Genomic DNA, 19802 nt, shown 5'->3' with positions numbered 1-19802 from the left:
ATATACTCTAGTAAATCCCTGTCACCCATGTATCAGCAATATTCATGTACAGAAAAAGAAGGTCTTGCCATCACACAGGATTCCAGAGATATAACTGGAGAAACTAACTTGAAATCTGAAGTAGGCATTCCTTGGAAAAGTATCACTAGAGAAGATACCACACACCATCAGCTCTACAGAGCTTCAAAATTTTGGGAGAATCTCCTTTTTACCTACTCGGATCGGCAGGGTAATTGATGGCAATGTTGTTCTTAGATTTCAAATTAAACACGCCATCTATATGATAAGGTATAGAACAACTCTATCAGAGCTATGTTTCAGGCTTTGTGCAGACCCAGGGAGAAATCACTACATCTGTTTCACATTTTATTCACAATCGTGAAGGATGTAGGGCTTTTTAATTTTTTTTTTTTTTTTTTAATTATAGCTTGAAGTCATGAGCATAAGATGGATACCTCCAGAAAATGGTACTGGCTCATCAGAATGCAGCAAGCTGGCTCAATTAACAGAGATCTCAAAAATCTCATTAACAGCTTGAAATCTGAGCTATCTGTGCAGTGGGGAAAAGTATGTAAGGAGCCTTCTCTCCCCTCTTCCACCACCTTGCGCAGTCCACTCAAAAACCAGGCAGAACTGCAGCCCTGTTCTTAGCAGAGCTCAGTGACTTCTCTCCTCACTTCTCTGGAAGTCAGGTGGACCTGATGGGGGGTTGGGAGGCATGGCCAAAGGCAGGACCACAGCTCTACCCTATCCAGGAACCAGAGAAGATGACTGGCCACCCAGCTGAGCAGAAACTGCACCCCACAAAAAAGGTGTAGTATGATAGATGTGCTGCCTATCCTTGCATGCTTAAAGCTCTGAACAGCATTCATCCTCAGGTGTCTCTACATCAGACCCAAAGCAGGACTGTGCCTTCAAGACATAATCTAGCCCTACAGGGTCTCTCTCTGGTGCTTCTTGATTTAGATGTAAATTTTCAACCACATCTCAGCATAAGAAAATTCTGACTTCAGCAGATAAGGCCCATCAACTCTGTGCAATCTGAAAATGTGGGGCCACCTTTAATATTCCAGAGAAAAGATTAAGAAGACCCATGCAATCCACATATAGATGGAGTATCAAGTTTGCTAGCATAGCTATGCCTTTAATTTTTTTTTTCTTTCTAACCCAGTTTCTATTGTTAGTATTTCTATCTTAGTGCTATATTTAATTCAGATGGCTGGTCTACTCTATCCTTAATATACTTTTGGAAGATTTCAATGTTCCTAGCACATACATCATCTCCCCAAATATAAAAATCAGATGTGGAAAGAGCTGGCCTCCTCATTTGTGCATAATTTGAACATCAGCATATCAACTGGTCACCAGACAGTTATCCTTTGCGAGAGAAGGGGGATGAAGTCTTTTATCGGACTGACTATTACCTTACCCACCTTTTCTCGCTAATATCCTGGGACTAACATGACTATAACAACATTGCATACATTTATCCTTTTGTCATTTTACCTTCTTTTATTATTAATTATTATTATTATTATAGGAAAAAACTACTACTGGGTTTTCTAGCTAAGACATCTGTTTAACTGTTTTAAAATTGCAAAAGACTTTTCCCCCCAATATTGGTGTAACTTCTTATCTTGAATTCCAACTGAAAACAATCACATCACACAATGGTAAATTTCCAACTCCTAATAAAAATTCAAGGCTCTTGATACCTAAGTCTGTTTTTATCTGTGAAGATTCCTACATCTTTACATGGCTGATTTCTCACTTGAAGTAACTTGGTGCCCTGGTTTGAAACTGAATGTTTGCAATGGTTAAGCTTTCTTGTATTCTTTAACTGGAATATAAATAGTAACAGATTATCCCACCTCTAGATATGAGACTGTTACTTTATAGTAAATTTTTGCATTCTGACATCACTTGATTTTATAGAATACTTTCTTGTGGGTAATGCATCTACATAACACATCATGCATATAAAAGCAATCCATAAAGTACTTCTAATAACAGTAACTGTGACTCTATGGGGGTATGATTAGCATCAAATAAATGCACCTCAAATGGCTTTTCACAAATCAAGAAGGGGGATTTGAGTTTTTTCATCCTGCTTTTTGTTTTTCTTATAATCAGCACTGACCTCTCCTCCCTGAATTCTTAAAAACAGTTTTATAAATATAACAAAAATTGAAGGCTGTCCCAGTTATCCATACCCACTACATATGCCAATATATAAACTGGGAATTTTTGTTGTTGCAGTAGGTCTAGTTGAAAACTGAGATGAAGCAGGAAGTTACAGATGAAATTGGACTACTGGGTTTTTAATCCTTATAATAAATTCTGTGTAGTGAGAGTTTCTTTTAGGTTGATTGAATGCCCTATTACCAATTCACACCACAGATATATTTTGCAACCAAGACTGCAAAATGTTGCATGCTATTGAATGAAAAGAGGTCAGATAGGATTTAAGGGATTTAAATTAGAATATAATGGCAGAAATGTATGAAAATAGCTGAATTATTGATTTTAAAAATGCATCTTTTTATTTTAAGTTAATATCTCAGATCAAGAGTACAGTTAAAAAAAATCTAGGGTCTGGATCATCTTCTAATTAGGAAAAAATTCAGGAGAGAATGCTTTGGAGAAAAAAAATTCTCCTCGGTTCATCCCTATCCTTCTGTCTTGGGGTATGGGTGGAATTCCTTGCCTTAAGCCATTCTCTTGAAGAACATGCCTTAGGGTTTGCCCCAAAACCTTGGTGATTCTTAAGGATCAAAGGACACCCCTCAGGAAATGAGGTCCACTTGGGTGGAGGCTGTGTGCCACTGATCAGCCAAAATATACCTACTATAGTCACACTATCAGAGTCTTCCACTGATTGCTTCCACCTGCAGGATTCCTGAGGAAGGCTTATGGAAAAGCTAATAGTTCCAAGGGTTGAGCCATCTCTACTAAACAAGACGAAGAACAACGTATACATTCCCAACCCTGACTTCCCACTCATCTTCTGGTCAACCTAACTTCCGCCCACGCTCCCAGCAGGAAGAGGACCCACGGAAAACTCCCAACAGGGTTTGCAACGGGAGGGGAAAGAGTCATGAAGGGTGGGAATTCTGTGAGGGAGGATCCAATCCACACTTGAATATGTTTGCTAAATGGCAACCAATCTGCTCCATGACACAATGAATGATAAAGGATAACTCTTTGCAATCCAGTTCTCTCTGCCAAAGCCTCTGTGCACAGTTTAGAAGAGTTTCCTTTTAATCTAAATTGGGACACTGGGCCCAAATGTTGTATTTCTTGTGCATTCGTGACATCCAGTGAAGTCAGTGAGGGCTCCAAATGTCCAACACCTCTGAAACTCAGCCAATTTTTAAGTGCCTTCCTTTAGATATACACCTGTGAAATTTTGGCCTAAGTGAATTGCCTTAGGTCATATAGAAATTAGTGTGAGGGATCAGAATTTACAGCCCTATGCTGAGTGCACTATATCACAGTGCCTTCCCTGAAGGAGCAAAACCAATTTTAATACATTCTCTGAAGAGGACATAGCTGATTTAAAACAAACCATGGAAAGCAATTCCACAGTCCCAAGGCTTCAGATGGTAAGTCTACGCTGCAATTAGACCCCCATGGCTGGCTCAGGGTAGCTGACTGGGGCTCTCAGTGATCAGAATAAAGGGGCTATTTAACTGCCGTGTAGACATTTAGGCTTGTGCTGGAGCTGGGCTGTAGGAGCTTGCGAGGTGGAAAGGTCCCAGAGGCGAGGCTGCAAACCAAGCCCAAACCCAAATGTCTACACCACAATTAAATAGTCCCTTAGCCCGAGCCCCACAAGCGCAAGTCAGCCAGTATGGACCAGCTGCAGGTGTCTAATTGCAGTGTAGACATATTTTTAGAGCAGTGGTTCCCAACCCACCGTCTTTCAAAGTCGCCCACCGCTTCCCTCCTGCCAGCTGTAGAAGGGAGCCACTGCCTAAGGACCCAGCGGAATGTGTTGCCATGGGCTACAAGACCAGTGCAGGTTCCTTGCTGCACCCAAGGGAATGGAAGATCAGCAATCCGCTCCTCCTGGCGGTAGCAGGGAGCCTGGCAAAGCACTCCGCTTGTGTCCATGGGTTCTGGGGTCCCCGCTGGAGCCAGAGAGAGAGGAGATCAGTGCCCCCTCCCCCGGATTCAGCAGAGAGCAAGGTGCTGGGGTCCTTGCTGGAGTCAGAGGGAGGGGAGCACTGATCTCGCATTCCCCCTGGCTGCAGAAGGGAGCCTCTGCCTAGGGACCCAGGTGGAGCACATGGTGCTACAGGACACATGCTGTTTTGCCAGCTGCAGCAGGCAAACTCTGAACACTGAGCTCCTTCCATCTGACTGCAATAGGAGTGGGGGGGAGCAGACAGGGTTACACTAAGACAAAAAAAGAAGGGAAAAAGCATTTTATTTAAAATGTCTCTCTCTCTTCAGGTCACCTTCAATATCACCAAAGCCTGATCCTTCACTCAAAAGTCCCATTAGACTCAAAGAGAGATGGGCAGGCCTATTCATGACCCCAAGATACTAAGAAGTATATATCTAAGTAGTACAAGATATTTCCAGCTGTCACTAAATTTGACTAAAGAAAGCCTTGATACATATACTATACAATGAGTGTGATTCTAACATGCTGGAAAAATGACACACAGCCATCAATGTCATCTTCTTATGAAAGTGAAATATATACAATTGAAGATAATATCTTCATGTTCTGCAAATCTTTTAGTATAAAAGTAGGAATCAATAGGACTATAACTATGCAGATAAAGAGTTCTCTTCCCACCCCCACCCCATTTTTTCCCTGTGAGGATATGGGCGTTTGCACATATAAAGTAGATAGAATAGTTAATGGTCATATTAATAGGTAAGGCACTTATATTTCTTATGAAAAATCAATAGAAATGGATATTAGAAACTAGAGCTGAGCAAATACAGCAAAACATTTTCTTTGAGTTGCTGCTGAAGTGAAAAGGCTTTGAGAATGCTCATGCCAACTAAAAACATGCACATGCAGATAATTACATCAAGTGAATATGACTAGAGAAAGTTACATTTAAACTCTGTACTCCACCAATAAATCTTATAACAGCTTAATAACTTTCTATTAATCATGCCTTGGGCCTATCCTGTATAGCCTACAAAGGACAATGTTCAAGTTTTTCTAAAGTTTTCTAATCCTATTTATCTGTTACTCATGTCTGAACTGCTTCCTTTCCCTGAAAGCTTGAAAACCTCGCATGCCTTTTTCAAACTCTTCTTCTCATTATATGAGTTATAGGCACCCCCATCAAAGAACTGAAATAGCACCTTGTGACCTACCAAAATTTACTAAACAAACATGAAAATTTTAAATCCAGAAGACAGCTTTTGTTTAAAAAAAAAAAAAAAAAAAAAAAGGGGGGGGGGGGGGGGGGGGACAAATAGGCTGTGATTCTCATCTGATTTTATCACTCCAGGAACAAAGTTGTAAGCAAAACAAGTATCATGATACTCAAAAAATGTCACAAGAACTGACACCACCACCATTTACTCAGCTCTAGTTAGGACAACCCCCCCACCCAATTAGCAATTACTCACCCCAATCCATCATTTAAAAAAAAAAAAAAAAAGCCTCCGATCTAAGCCACGCTCAAATTATTGCTTAAAGGAAATCTTACATCACACCTTGAGTATCTGTTCTCCCACCAATGTTTTGACTCCACCCCCTCCAAATTCAATTATGAGGAAATGTGACCAAGGATCTCAACAGGTGGGAAAGAGGGAGAGATGAAGTCTCTTACAGGAGACACAATTAAGTTGTTGCCAGTGCAATTGTCTAAAGAGAAAGAGCCAAGCAATTAGAATTATAATGAAACAAGTGGTGTTCCCCAGGACATGAACACAGCTATTAAATATTCTGGATTTCATTATGATACTCCTAGAATAAAAAGTTTGGTATTATGTTATTGAAGAACACACACACACCACTTATGCTGCTCTACTAGATTCTCCAACCTAAGTTAGAGACAACACTGACCTTGTCTCCTCTATGAATAGTAATTCTTTACAGTTATCCAACTCTTTCATCCAATTATCTCAAAAACCTTCAAGGGATTTGTTATCTCCATTTTACAGATGGGAAATGGAGGTATACAGAGGTGAAGCAATTTATGTAGCACATCAGGGGCACAGTGCTCTGTGGCAGACTCACAATTCCCTGCAATACCCTGAATGAACTGTACTGAATTAAGTTAAACTTTATTGAATTAGGTTAATACCCTGCGGGTCCATTATATTAAAACATGCAGTTTGTGTATGGGTTATTGTGGAATTGTACATATTTCCATGGAAGGGATACATAGGAGAGCAGCAGGGGGATGATTAGGCAAATTCACTCAGGTTGTAACATCTCCAAAGACACTACCACCCTGGAAAGGTCTTCACATACTATTTCAGACTGGATTCTACAGGGATCAACAGACAAAATGGTTTTTGAACAAGGTGCCTGTTTATAAGCTACATCATGGCCTTCTTCCTCATCCACAGAGGGTCCCCATCCTTAGGGTAAGGTTCAAATGACGGGTCCTGCTGAGTCCTCATAAGACTGGAGCTTGTTCTGAGCAGAAGCTGTGTTGAACTTGAAAGCAGGAGGAGACCCCTTGGGCTGAGGTTTAAAGGACTGTTCCTGCCAGATTCAATGTTAGGGTTGGGGTAAATTGTGGTAAGCTTATTAGTAAGCATGTAGGTTCTTTTATTGATTTTAATATTTTGTCTGTAGTGCTTTTTACCATAAGAATAAATTAGGATTGTGTAGAAAGAACTGTGTGGCACTTCTAACTGTAACAATTACACCAGTTAATCATCTCTGAAGAGAAAGCAAGCCATTGGGCACAGGCAACCTATCTGTGCTAGGAATAACAGTGAAGGCAGGAAACTGTGCAGCCTGGAAATGCTCCCTTCTGTCTGGACTAAGGCACAGGTCTCCAACCAAAAACGCAATGGCTAGATGTGGATGTCTTTGCTGGACCACTCAGGGGAAATCAAACTATGATACGCTCCACAGCTGAACCCAAGTCTCCTTAGTCTCAATCTTCTAACCTATCCCTGTACCATGGTGTCTAGCTATAAGCAAAAGCACTTCAGTGGATGCTATTCCAACCTCACATGTGCCTGACCAACATCTTTCCTCCCAATGCCCCTTTTATTACTGCCATCAACTGCTCCTCCAGGTAATCTTCCACTCCTCCCCCGCTCAGCCCCCCCAACACAACCATCACTGCTAGTTTTCAGTGTCCAATCCCTCAAACTTTTAAGGTCTAGCTAGAGATTTCCCAGCAGCTCCGCTTCAGATAGTATGAATTCTAGTGTGCTTTGGGCCCTGATGTACCTCAGACTGCATCATGCAAAGCACCTTCAGTAGAGTGACAAATGTGTTCATTCTTCTAAACAGGACAATATACTATAATGATGGAAAGTGTCAGAGATTGCCAGCAAAGGGATCTTTGATAGATAGGCAGTCATACATTTGGTTAAATCCCATGGGTGTGCTAAGCACCTTTCTTTCAGGCTAATTGGAAGGAACAATTAAATACCTCTTTATTTAGTGTTAGTTGGAAACAACAGGCAGCTGAGCGGGGCTAAGCAGTGTCATCTGGTAGGTTTTCATGGGACAGGTTGCAAACACAAGGGAATAGGATATTGCTTTACAATCTGTGTGTGTGCTAGAGCAGAGAGTCAAAGAAGCAGTCATAAGAACAGCCTTGAAAGGAGACCAGAGAAAGAGCAACTTGGGCCACAGAACTTGCTAGAAAAGCAGACTTGGAAATTATGAGGCAGGAAACTGCCTGCAGTTTTTTCCTGCTTGGTTCAGAAGAACAAGACTGAGGGTACTTTGTTTTTTTGGTTAATAAAGGGGATCACACCAAAGGGTATATCTGATTTGTAACATCCTTTTAATGGAAACAATTCTGCAAAGCCCCATTATTGACTAATTACTTGGGCCAAAAGGAGCAACGTTACAATGTATCACAGGCGTGCTAGAAGACCCTTTGTACAAGTGTCTTTGCTTTTTAGGGTAAAACAGTCTCACTTAACATTATTATACAGCAAGCTTTTTTGTGCTTTAAAGTTGATTAGCATTCTGGCTTGTTTCAGCTAGTCACATTTCAGTATGAATTCAGATTTTGTTTTTATGAAAGAAGAACACTTATGAACCAGACAAAGTATAAAAAGAGATTATGCTGTCACATTAAGCATACATGATTGACATAATGCCCTCATTGCTCTAAAAATGTTATTTTGTTATTGTAAGGAACATTCTAGAGACTATTAACAATATAGATTTCTTTTTAGAAACTTAGCTCCTTGATGGTGTGCCAGATTTTATAGTTAATATTTCTCTCCTCCATTTAGTTTTCCCATGTAATAGCTAGTTTTGCAACCTTTTATCTTCCTGGGGGGGGGACCAATTTTATATAAAATCTTCCCAAAGTCACTGTCAAATGCGTCTACATAGATGATGGTGCACTACCACATCCTCAAAGAATATCTATTGCGTCACCTCACAAAGTACTTTTTCTAAAGATTTGTGTTATAGGGGACCATAGTTTGCTCTCAAAACTTGAGTCTCATGAAAATGTTTTTACCAATATTTCTACATTGATTCCACCTTGCCCCAAGGCCTGGGACAGGAACTTACAAGGAAAAAACAAACAAACAAACAAAAACGAACTATGGATATAATAGTATGTTTTCATTGCACTTGTAGGAAGGCAGCTTGTGTGTGCACCAATCAAAATAAAATGGGTTAAATAAGCTTTTTCTTTTGGCTACTCATTTCAAATAAATAGTCACATTACTGATCCAAATATTTCCAGATTGCTGAAGGTACTGGAGACCAAGTAGAGCTCCTTGAGGAATTTGTACTAGCAAAATTGGTGAAGAAAACATTCTCCTCCCACTTTCCAATGCCTTTTTTTTTTTTTTGGGGGGGGGTGGGGGGGGAGGAAATCAAACTTTTTGCATTCTTTAACAAAATCAGAGAGTTTTTGCAGGTGAAAAGGTCAAAAAATGATGGCAATTTTTTAAAAGTGCAATTCACTCCATTTGTTTTTTTATAATTTGCATATAAAAACAAAACAGTTAAATGGAAGAAATTATAAAGTTTTGTCTCTAAAGAGTAGCTCATATTCTAATCTCACTTTGTAAAAAGAGCTGAGGATGATAAATTATAAAGCATTCCTGGCCTGTTAAAAAAATCCATTATATATATTTTTTCTTGTAGGAGACCTTAATTTTCTCCCTTTTCTAATGGCATTATAAGCCACCATGGCAAAGAAAAACAGGAGATTGCTGTTTATAAATTAGACAGTCTACTGTTTCAAAAGTCAGGAACCTAAAATAATCTGCCACCTGGGGCAAGGAAACAGAACACTTAGATGTTCCAAAAATCCCCTAGTCCATCTGTGTATAACTGTATGTAAGAGATGGAAGAATCATCCTTATTTCTCTCTCCAGAAAGATTTCTTTTCCACAAGTTTAGGGAGGACATACCTTTCCTTTACCCCAGCTCCCTTTTCACAGTCCTAAATTACCAATGGACAATTGTCCATGGAAAAAGAAAACAGTAATGCAAAGATCCACAAAAGCCATGGTTTCTTAGCTAACATCCCGTCTGGTTCCTATATACCACCACTGGTAGCAAAGAAGATTGAGTTTGGTCTCTTTCTAAACAAAACTCTATGTTTGGTGGGAAAAGATAATATATGATATGAAAAAAATCATAATGTATTTATAATACTACAAGGTGCCAGGTCTAGATAGCATCCCTGAAGCGGGTGGAATAGCACTTGCGCAAAAACTTCATCAGCTTCTTGTTAGAATTTGAATAAATGAGGAAATTCCACCTAACCTAAAGAACAGCAATATTGTGATTATTTTTAAGAAAGGGGACAAGTCAATGTGTGGGAATTACTGAGGTATTGCCCTCCTCTCCATTGCCTGGAAGATCCTTGCTTGCATCCTTTTAAACAATCTCCTCCCTCTTGCCGAAAACATCCTTCCAGAATCTCAGTGTGGTTTCAGTCTCTGGACATCTCCAACATGAATTTTGTTGCACGAAAGATCCAAGAGAAGTGTAACAAAGAACGCTGGCCATTGTTTATTGAATTTACTGACCTAACTAAGACCTTGATTCCATAAATCGTGAAGCATTATGGAAGGTGCTGTCTAGGTTTCATTGTCCACTGAAGTTCATTCATGTTCCCAGGCTACTTTATGGTAGAATGACCATCACTGTCCTCTGTAACGGGCTGGAGATGGACCTATTCACCATCCATACTGGTGTAAAGCGGGGCTGACCTATTGCGCAAACCCTTTTCGTCATCTATTTTGCTGCTACCTTGACCCTTATTTGTGACCGTCTTTCTTCTGGAATTGGGACCGAGTATTACATGGCTGGCCAGGTCTTCAATCTGCAGCATCTTCATTCTAAAACTAAGGTCACAAGGACTGTTATTACCAACCTTCAGCATGCAGATGACTGTGCTATCCTCTCGCACAGAGGCTGACATGCAATCCACCCTTGATCTTCTCTCAGGTACCAATCATAACCTAGGACTCTCCTTCAGCACTGGGAAGACTGAAGTGTTCCATCAACTTGACCCAGGACAAGCTGCCCCCCTTCTCCCACAAAATGTTATTGGCGATGAACCCCTGGGGAACTGAGCATTTCCCTTACCTCGGTAGCAACCTCCCCAGACAGCCGATTTTGATGGGGGAGGTTGAATATAGGATCCTTTATGCCAGTGTATCCTTGGGAAAGTTGCTCTACTGTGTCTTTATTGACAGAAATCTGCAGATGGAAACTAAGATTCTGGTCTACAATGCAGTAGACATCCCCATTCTTCTTTATGAGTGCAAGACATGGGTGACATACCAAAGCCATCTTAAGTGTCTGGAGTGGTACCAACAGCTGTACTTCAGGAAGATTCTCTGTATTAGATGGGAATACCGTTGCACCAATGCCAGTGCTCTCTGTGAAGCTATCACCACCAGTGTTGAAGGAAAGATTATGAAACATCAACTTCACTGGGCTGACCATTGTGTGCAGATGGCTGATACTCATCTTGCAAGGCAAGTCCTCTTTTCTCAAATTAGTCGTGTTAAGAAGGCCCACGGGGGACAAAGGAAATGCAACAAAGACACCATAAATTAATATGTTAAGAAGGGAGACATTGAGAAGAGCTGGATGGCAACAGACTGAAATGGCAACACATCATACATCAAACCTCGGCTCGTTTTGAAGAGAATCACCTTGCTCAAGAGGCTGAGAAATGGCAGAAGAGGAAGAAAAGTGCATGGCATCCCAGCCAGCAGTTGCGCTTTCTCCAAGCAAGCACCTATCACATATATAGAAAAACCTGCAGAGCATGAATTGGACTCCTTTGCCATCTTAAATTTCATCAATGACATTCCCCCAGCAGACACCACCCCCGTATCAAGAGATAGCCACCGCTGCCACATGTATAAGTAAAAGGGAACAAAGTTAAGATTGCACAGTCAGACTTAACTCATACATTTTGCTACCTACTCTAATATATTGTACTCTTTCACACTAGTTATGTTTGCGAATTATGTGTAGTATTTTGAGTTATGTCAAGGATCCATGAAGCTTATGAACTAGCACCCTTCTTTAGCATTTATATAAATCCTCATGGAGTACTGGACTAGGACTCAGCAGGTGCATTCTACACCCAGTTCTGCCACTGCCTGCTAGGTGACCTCGGGCAAGTCACTTCATCTCCCTGTTCCCTAATTTCCCCATCTATAAAAAAGAGAATTATGGTGCATGTGTAACCCACTTCTTTTTCTGGGTTACTTGGGAGCAGGCAACACCCACTGGTGTACAAGGGCGCCTAAGGTTGCTAACAACAAAGGAGATCCTGATTATCCCAGTGATGATGTAGGATAGGTGGGAATCCTCTATCCACCCCTCTGCTGCAGTCCCTTTACTTCTAAAGGAATTTAAAATGGGCGGTGCCTCCACCTGGCTGACCCCTGCACACGCTCAATAGCGGGCCTTGGAATCTCCAGGACTAAACCTAGTCTAATAATCTGAGACATAGGTCTAACTCAACAATTACAATTATGCAAACTGAACATCCAATATACTTTAATTAGAGTTAACACACCTTTACATAACAAATTAAGGAAATATGGTGTAACAGACTGAAATTAAACATCACTATTATTTTAAATCCGCAGGGGCAGTTGAATAAATCAATTGATAAAAATAGTATACATTAATAAATGAAACTTGTCTAGCTGGCATTTACACTGCCATTATTTACCACACCTCCAGAGTGTACACTCCCATAGAGTTCAGAGCCCTAACCCCTTGTTTGCGTGGGCGCGCTTGAAGATCTGAAGAAGGAGACAGCACTCGGTTGGTTCAGTGCACCAGTTCAGCCCAGGTATCAAGCTGGCCCAACCAAATGCCTGCAGTCCTGGCCCTGCTTGAACGGACTCTCTCTCTCTCTTCTTCTCAGGCCCAGTCAAAATCTCTCTGCTGTGCCCCTTCCTTTATAAGCCCGGCCCCAAACAACGGGGGGGAGAGGGGGGACGCCACTCACACCACCTTTACTGCCTGGCTTGGGCAATGACACCAACCTCCGAAGCTCCCTGCTCGATCAAAACTCCAGCAGACTCTCAGCTTTGGGACCCCAGGAGCAGTCAGCAGCAGCTTCAGGACCCCGGCAGCAGTCAGCCAGCAGCTTCCAGCCTCAGCAGCACTCCACCCCAGTACCAAAATGAAGTCCCCCACATGCTTTTTTTCCTCTCTTCCTGGAAGGGGAAGTGTCTCTCTCTCTCTCTCTCTCTCTCAATCTCCCCTTTTTCCCCAAGGCATCATGGGAGTTGTAGTCTCCCAGGATCTTCCTAACTAAAACTCCCAATTAAGTTCCAAGGCCCCAGAAGTACCTGGTGTCTACACATGTCTTTCATTAAATCCTTTGAGATGAACTGATGAAAAGTGCTATATAAAAGCTAGGTATTGTTATCTAAAGACCCAGATCAAGTCTTTTCTACTTTACAACTATCAGATTAAACCTTGTCATTAACAGAATTGCAAGAGTAAATTAAAGAATCACTCTTAATATGGTATTAAGAGCACCCTCTGCAGTGTTAGCCACTGCTATTTCTTTCATCAGTTATTAATAAGTTAAGATTCCGTCATGGGTATGTTTAGTAAGTGTCAGGGATAAGTCAAGAGCAATAAACAAAATTTCACAGAAGCCCACAACCTGTCTTTGACTTTTACTAAAAATACAGGAGGGGGGTGGTGTGGGGAAATGAAACAAAGCACTGCCGGGGCGAGTAGCTGCTCTAGTCCCTCCACTGTTCCTGCAACAAGGCCTGACCACTACTGCTCCAGCCCCAAGAGGCTGACCCAACCCTTTCTGGGGACTGCTTCACTGGTGGTCTGAGGCTGGACAATATTCAGGATCATTTCTTTACACTATTTTCTTCCAGGCCACTCCTTGCAGTTTGCAGACATTGAATCAATAATGTGAAGTCCCCACTCCTGTAAGGTTAGAATACCAAAGGTCTACATACAAAACCCCACTAAACATTAAAAAAAAAAAAATCATGAGAGGGAAGAAAACACTCAAAAAATTGACCAGGATGCTTTTTCTGGACAGAAGTCTGTACAATCCCCTCCAAGGTGTCAGAGGGCACTAATCCCCTGCATCGACAGAACAACAATTTCTTCACAGATGGTATTTAACACAAAATTTACAAAGTAAATGAGTATGATACAACCCAGAGATGGACATGAATCATATTTGTATCTGAATCCAGATCCCAACTTTCTCGAAGTTCAGACAGGATTTTCCTTCAAGTCCAAAACCAATAAAGATTGATGCTGGAAGGGGTTGACTAGATACCTAAATGACTTTATGGGAGGCCTATTCTAGGGTGCAAATATATTGATGTGTGATACTATATCAGATTCAGATTACTAGTAGCCTTCTTGAAACTCAACAGGAAATCCTTGCAAAGACACAGAACTTCTCCTGAGACCTTGGCTATTGATCACCAAGTTTTCTACCACAGCTAGATAGAAGGTTGAAACTTAAATACGAGACCTCCAAGAAAAAAATATAGTTCTATAGGGACTTGTGCTGACAATTTAGTAGGCGGCACTCTTCCTTCCAAGTCAATCTGAACCAATATATAGCATAGTGCTATAGGACACAGTATTGCTCAAGGCACTGCCTTTCTGACTAAATAAAGCTGAAATCCTGAAAATTTAGTTAACAACCCCATCAAACTCGTTGTAATATATAGGGTATTTGCTTCAGTGCCCTGGACAGATTTCAACTTGAGTAATTATATTCTGCCTATCTAAATTCCCTAGGCTCAGATCTGAACAGTGTGTACAATGTGCATGGAACTGTAATTGGAAACTTCAAAACAAAATGCACACAGACTTACATCTTTCCCTTGTATCAGACTTTCCCTTGAATCAATGGGAAGTCCTGAAACACAGAAATAGCCGTAAAATAGACCTGCTGCATACAAGATCACTTATGTTTTATCTGTGACAGATGTTTCAGAAGATTAAAAAAATCCCTCATGGTATACTTAATGGAGTAACACTACGCTGCAGTAAGAGTTTTTCCTTGGGCTCTAGCTACTGCTGTCTGCTTGCGCCCTGAAGCACAGGGAATGAGTAGCAAAGAAGCCACCCTTCTTATCCTGGTTCGTATAATTCCTGCTACAGAAAAGAGACTCTGTACTAACTTCGTGATAGTGAATGCTTGGGAGGCTAAATCCACAACTTCCTGAGATTTGGACCTGGTTCTTGGCCCTGTCCCTGAGATGGTTACAGGAAGGTAGTCTACCCAGTCATTCAGGACTGACCATAGATTACATCCTGCAGAGGACTACATAGGCCACCAGCTCATAGGCACCCCAATGGAAAAAGCGATTACAGAAGGCATGGCTTACATTTCTTGAATCAATGGCAATGGTGGCTGTATAGACATTCCCAGAAGACTCCATCTGACCTGGGGCCCAACCCTTACTCATCCTATTGAGGGTGTGAGGCCTCAATATATATGATCTCAAGAAAGAAAGGAAAAAAAAAAAAAAAAAGAAACCTAAGAGAGATGGTCATATGACCTTAGAGCCTCAAAGTGTCACCTGCAGCAAGAAGTATGGCCAGCCTGGCAGCTGCTACTCTGCAGCTCCAGGAATGACAGCTGCTCCAGCAGAACTCTCCCACAGACAAGTGGTTTGACAGATATGGCAATTTCCTGCAATATCTTTGAAAGATTGTGTGTTAAATTTGTGTGTTTTGTGGGCCAGGCTTGAACATAACCAATCGAGGGGGGAGATGGGACAGTTATTGAAACTCCCATTCAGTATTATCAGGGTGTATTATTTTAAATGAATGGTTTGTGTATGACTGTGTTCTTGTTCAGGGTAGAGTGCTACCACAGCTTCTCCAGGAATTACAAACAGTGGGTCATGATTAAGGCAAATCAGTCAGGTTGTAACCCACGTAGAGAAGTGTCACCTCCCGGGGAGGCTCAGGTCTCACATATACTAGGTCATATTGGATTCTTCAGAGAGGTCAACAGAAAAAGAAAAGGTCTTTTGGATAAACAGCTAAATTGACTCAAGGCCTTCTTTCTGATCCAGCAAACAAACATGAGCTTCTGTACAACAGGGCCCCCCCCAATCCTCACAGAAGGGTTGGCAGGACTGTCACCTGCCAGAGCCTGAGGTTGGAGTGGAGGTGACCTCTAGTAATCTTTTAAGCATAATGGTGTGTTTTTATTGTTTTTTATGTTTTCTCTGTAATGCTTTCATCTTAAGAATAAATATGCTTGCTTATAAAGGGCTGTGTCCACTTATAACTGTGTAGCCTCTGGAGCAGAGGTGGCTAACCAGTCGGAGACGAAGAGCCAAAAAAAAACAAAAAAAAACAACACACACCTATAGATACCACAAAGAGCCACATTTACCTTACCCTCTGCCGAAAATTCACACTGATCCATCAATTTCGGTGGCAGCTTGTCAATTTCACTTTGGTGCCCCATACAATGTGCAGAGCAAAGAGCCGCATGTAGCTCGCGAGCCACGGGTTGGCCACCCCTGCTCTGGAGAGAAAGCAAAGTGCAGACACTGGCCTGTTCAGGCAGTTGACTTTCTGGAAACATTATAGTGCAGGCAGGAAACGGAGCAGCCTGGAAAACCCCAATCAGGAGGGAGAGAGATTCAGGTAAGAGAGGTGATGGCAGAGGAGCAGGGAGCCTAGAATGGGTGCCCTTGGTGGAATACAAAGAGGGTGGTGGTGGATGGAAATACAGGTGCAGTTTCCTGAACTGTGACACACAGAGAATCAATTTCACATCAGTTACTTGCATGCAAATTAGGTGTCCAAAGTTGAACATGCAAATGTGCATGTGAAGTACAAAATTCAAAGTAAGTAGCCACCAGTATTCATTGGAATGCACCAAGTAACCATTCCATCTCTTTCCTCACAATTTAAATACATAAAATGTCTGAAAAATTAAGTGAAATAAAATTTGTCTTAATTTAACTGAATTACCTCACGTTTCACTCTCAGACATCATTCCTGCCTTTGTCTCTCCTGCTTTTGCCTCTCTCTCCTGACCTTCCCATTAGGAGTTTAACATCAAAGGTTGTCAATCACACAGTCCTTTTCTCTCTTTGTTCACCAGTTGGACTGAGATATCAAAGGATGCATTACCTGTACTGGAAACGCGGGGACTATGTCAGAGATAACTAGTTTATTTGCATGGTGCAGTCCTGTTGGTTACCAACACTTAAATCATCAGGGAAGGTGAAGAAAAGGAAGATATGATGATATCTGAAAATCTCCAAATGATCTTAACTGCTTTACTTTATCAAAACTAAAAGAAAAGCCAAATGACCAAGGCCTTATTTCCTATCTACTGGTCACTGCCTTTAAGCAAGAGCACCCCATTAGATCCGCTCATTGGAATTTCTTTTTATTCATAGGTTATGGGCCTGTGAATCCCCCAAGTCAAACTCAGCTCTTGTTTAAAGTCAATGGGAGCTTGCCACATGGAAGGTTTGTAGGAACCAGCTAGTTATATGGCTTACAAAATATAGCATAGATGGACTATGGCCATTTGAAATGTAGCAACTTGTACATCTTAATTTTTTTTTTTTTTTAAAAGCCTCAAACTTAAGTTATCACGGAACTTAGTTTGTCCTCTTACTCAGTATCACTCTGCACTCCTACATATTCGTTCTGGTGCACCTCGTATATTCCTCCATTCTATCAATTAGTGCAGTGAAAACCTGCTAGCATGACCTTATAATCAAGACATAACTAGAAATGATTTTTGCTAATTTGCATAAAACCAAGAGGTTCCACCTCCTCAGAGCAACTAATCTACTTAGTTATTTGAAAGCATAAACCCAACATCAACTGCCCTTCTTTGTTTTGCGCCTGCTGCTTCAGTCACATTGGAGAGAGAGGGAGGCTGGAGGTAGGCATGCCTGAGAATTTCGCTCTGAATGTCTTCCTTGCCCATGAGGCTTTCCCAATGGGGAGAAAATGCAGACTGCTGAGGACAAAGAGCAGCACTTATCCAGGCAGACAACTAATATAGAATGGATCCATTTCAGAATGAAGCCTAAAACTGACTGACATTTTATGACTTGCCAGGACTAGAGGTGGTGTCTGGGGCCTTCTGGATTTCCAACCTCTTTGACTATTTGTAATTTCTAGAATTTTTTTTTTTTTTTAAATTAATAAAGCCTTCAGGACAAAAATTATTTTTTGTTGTTTCTGTAACTGAACAAGTAAAATATGTAACCACCTTGAAGTAAAGGAGATTCTGCCTATGGGTAGTGCTTATAGTACACCAAAGCCACTCTCAAAACACACTTTGGCTACTTTTGTGACATCTGGAGAAATTTCAAAAGAACAGGAACATGGCAACATAGTCAAAGTGTCACCAAATTTCTGAAAATGCTCAGAAAAAGCACAAGCTTGCAAAGACAATATAGAGATCCATATGTAGATTAAATAAAACTCCAGATAACAGAACAAATTAAAGGAGAGATGAAATCTGACCAAGATTAAGTGAAATATGCAATTAAATCTAAACAACACCACATGTAAAGTAACCCCTGAAACAAAGAAAACCCCTTACATTTCAGATCACTATAAGAACTATAACACCAAATTTTCAAAGCTTTGTTTACTAGATAAAGAATCAATTATACAATCTCCACCCCCCACACACACCTCTACAAAAACGTTCAAGATAACAAGCTAAACATTAGAAGGTTTTTTAATTATGTGTATATATAAACAAAAGGTCAACATATGAAAAAGAATTGGGAGGATGGGAGGGGGGAAGAAATCACAACCCTACTTATTTCTCCAGCAATTATGAAAAATCCTTTCAAAGCAAAAATCATTATCCTGTTCTTTTGCAACAAAATTTGTTCTTTTAGGAAAGTAAGGGGGGGGGGAATGGTTAGAAATTAATCTCTTAAGAATTGTGACAGCTATTGGTCTAAATAGCTGTTTTTTCTTTTAAACCATGTTTATTTATCTGAGATCTAGAGCAGGGCTTTGAGGGAACTGTATAAACCAGGATTTCTTAAAATCCCATATTTTACTTTTCTTTTAAAGGGATCATTTAGAGCAAAGCTTTTGAAGGGGAAGGGTGTGAAGGACCTTCTTTTCCTTCTCCTGGCTCTATTCTACAGTTGTTTAATTTCCACCAGCAAATTTTCCGCTGACTTAAGTGGGAGTAAAAGTAAGCTCCCACTCCCTGAATGTGGTTGGTTTTTCTAGTTCCTTACTGAATTGAATGTTTCTTTTTTGATGGTATGTTTCTGGATGAGGGCAATACAAACATTGTGTGAGGAGTTTAGCTTTCTTTTTCTTTATTCTTTTAGATCAGTTTAGCTTTCCAACATTTCACACAACATGCAGGAAACCACTTTTTCTTGTTTACCCTTTAAACAGAGAAATAGTTAACCAATTTTTGCAGCATTACTTTAACTCAGTTAAAATTGAGAGAACAAACTAGTGCATGCTAGGGAATGAAAAAATCCTAATTTACTATGACTGGTTTCTCCTTCTCTTCCCTAATTCAAAAACCATAGAAACTCTTACCTGAATTGGAAGGAAATTGTAACTGTACCCACTCTAGCTTGAGCTGAACAAAGAATCTACCAGCTACAGCTTGACAATTGGCTGCTGTTAAACTGCATTTAGCCCAGCTGTAGGTAATTTTAAATTCTCACAGGTGCAGCAATAATTAATCAGCAGGAATTGAGGCAGTATGTGTCTTCTGCTGCAGAAAAGCCCTGCAGCAGAAACCTGCCATTCTCTGCTGGCAGGCCTTGCAAGAAGAGAAGATACCACTGTGTTTAAAAACAGACCAACCAAACCAAAATAACTATCACTCTGCTCTTTAAGAAGTGAACTTACAGAGTGCCAATATGTTTTGGTCTTTGTCCTACTTTTATTTTGTTCTTAATCTTCCTCATAAGTTCTGATTGTTAATGCATTTCATTTTTCCTTCACTTGCCCTGAGCCATCATTTTCCCAACCTCTACCCTTGCCACAGCCTCTGAGCTGACATAAATGTTATCACAAGATTTATTAAGCTTGAAAGAAATTTTAATTTTAAATACAAAGTATTTGCTTTTCTGGACTGTGCTGTTTGATTTTCTGTGATGCTAGGATGATCTGTGTTGAGAATAGTAAA

The 19802-nt window shown here is 40.7% G+C and overlaps 1 protein-coding gene across 16 annotated transcripts in view; it reads right to left on the bottom strand.

Annotated features, from left to right (window-relative positions):
- The window catches only part of LOC137167385 (cadherin-10), a 210421-nt gene extending 191142 nt beyond the window's left edge, over nt 1-19279 (bottom strand). For 5 of the 16 annotated variants that reach the window (XM_067569566.1, XM_067569623.1, XM_067569642.1 and 2 more), the window contains exons 1-3: nt 19205-19260; nt 16628-16794; nt 16046-16175 (exon numbers count right to left, since the gene is read on the bottom strand). The gene's annotated coding sequence lies outside the window, so the exon portion shown is untranslated. Of the gene's footprint in view, nt 1-16045; nt 16176-16627; nt 16795-19204 lie in introns of those variants that run through there. The other 11 variants (XM_067569556.1, XM_067569632.1, XM_067569616.1 and 8 more) reach the window with 8 other exon arrangements.
- Nucleotides 19280-19802: the final 523 nt, after the last annotated feature.

The sequence above is a fragment of the Emydura macquarii genome, unplaced genomic scaffold (genome assembly GCF_026122565.2).
Source record: "Emydura macquarii macquarii isolate MOO-44397 ecotype Brisbane River unplaced genomic scaffold, CSIRO-AGI_Emac_v2 contig_320, whole genome shotgun sequence".
NCBI classification, from domain to species: domain Eukaryota; kingdom Metazoa; phylum Chordata; order Testudines; family Chelidae; genus Emydura; species Emydura macquarii.
This window is presented reverse-complemented; position numbering and strand designations above follow the sequence as displayed.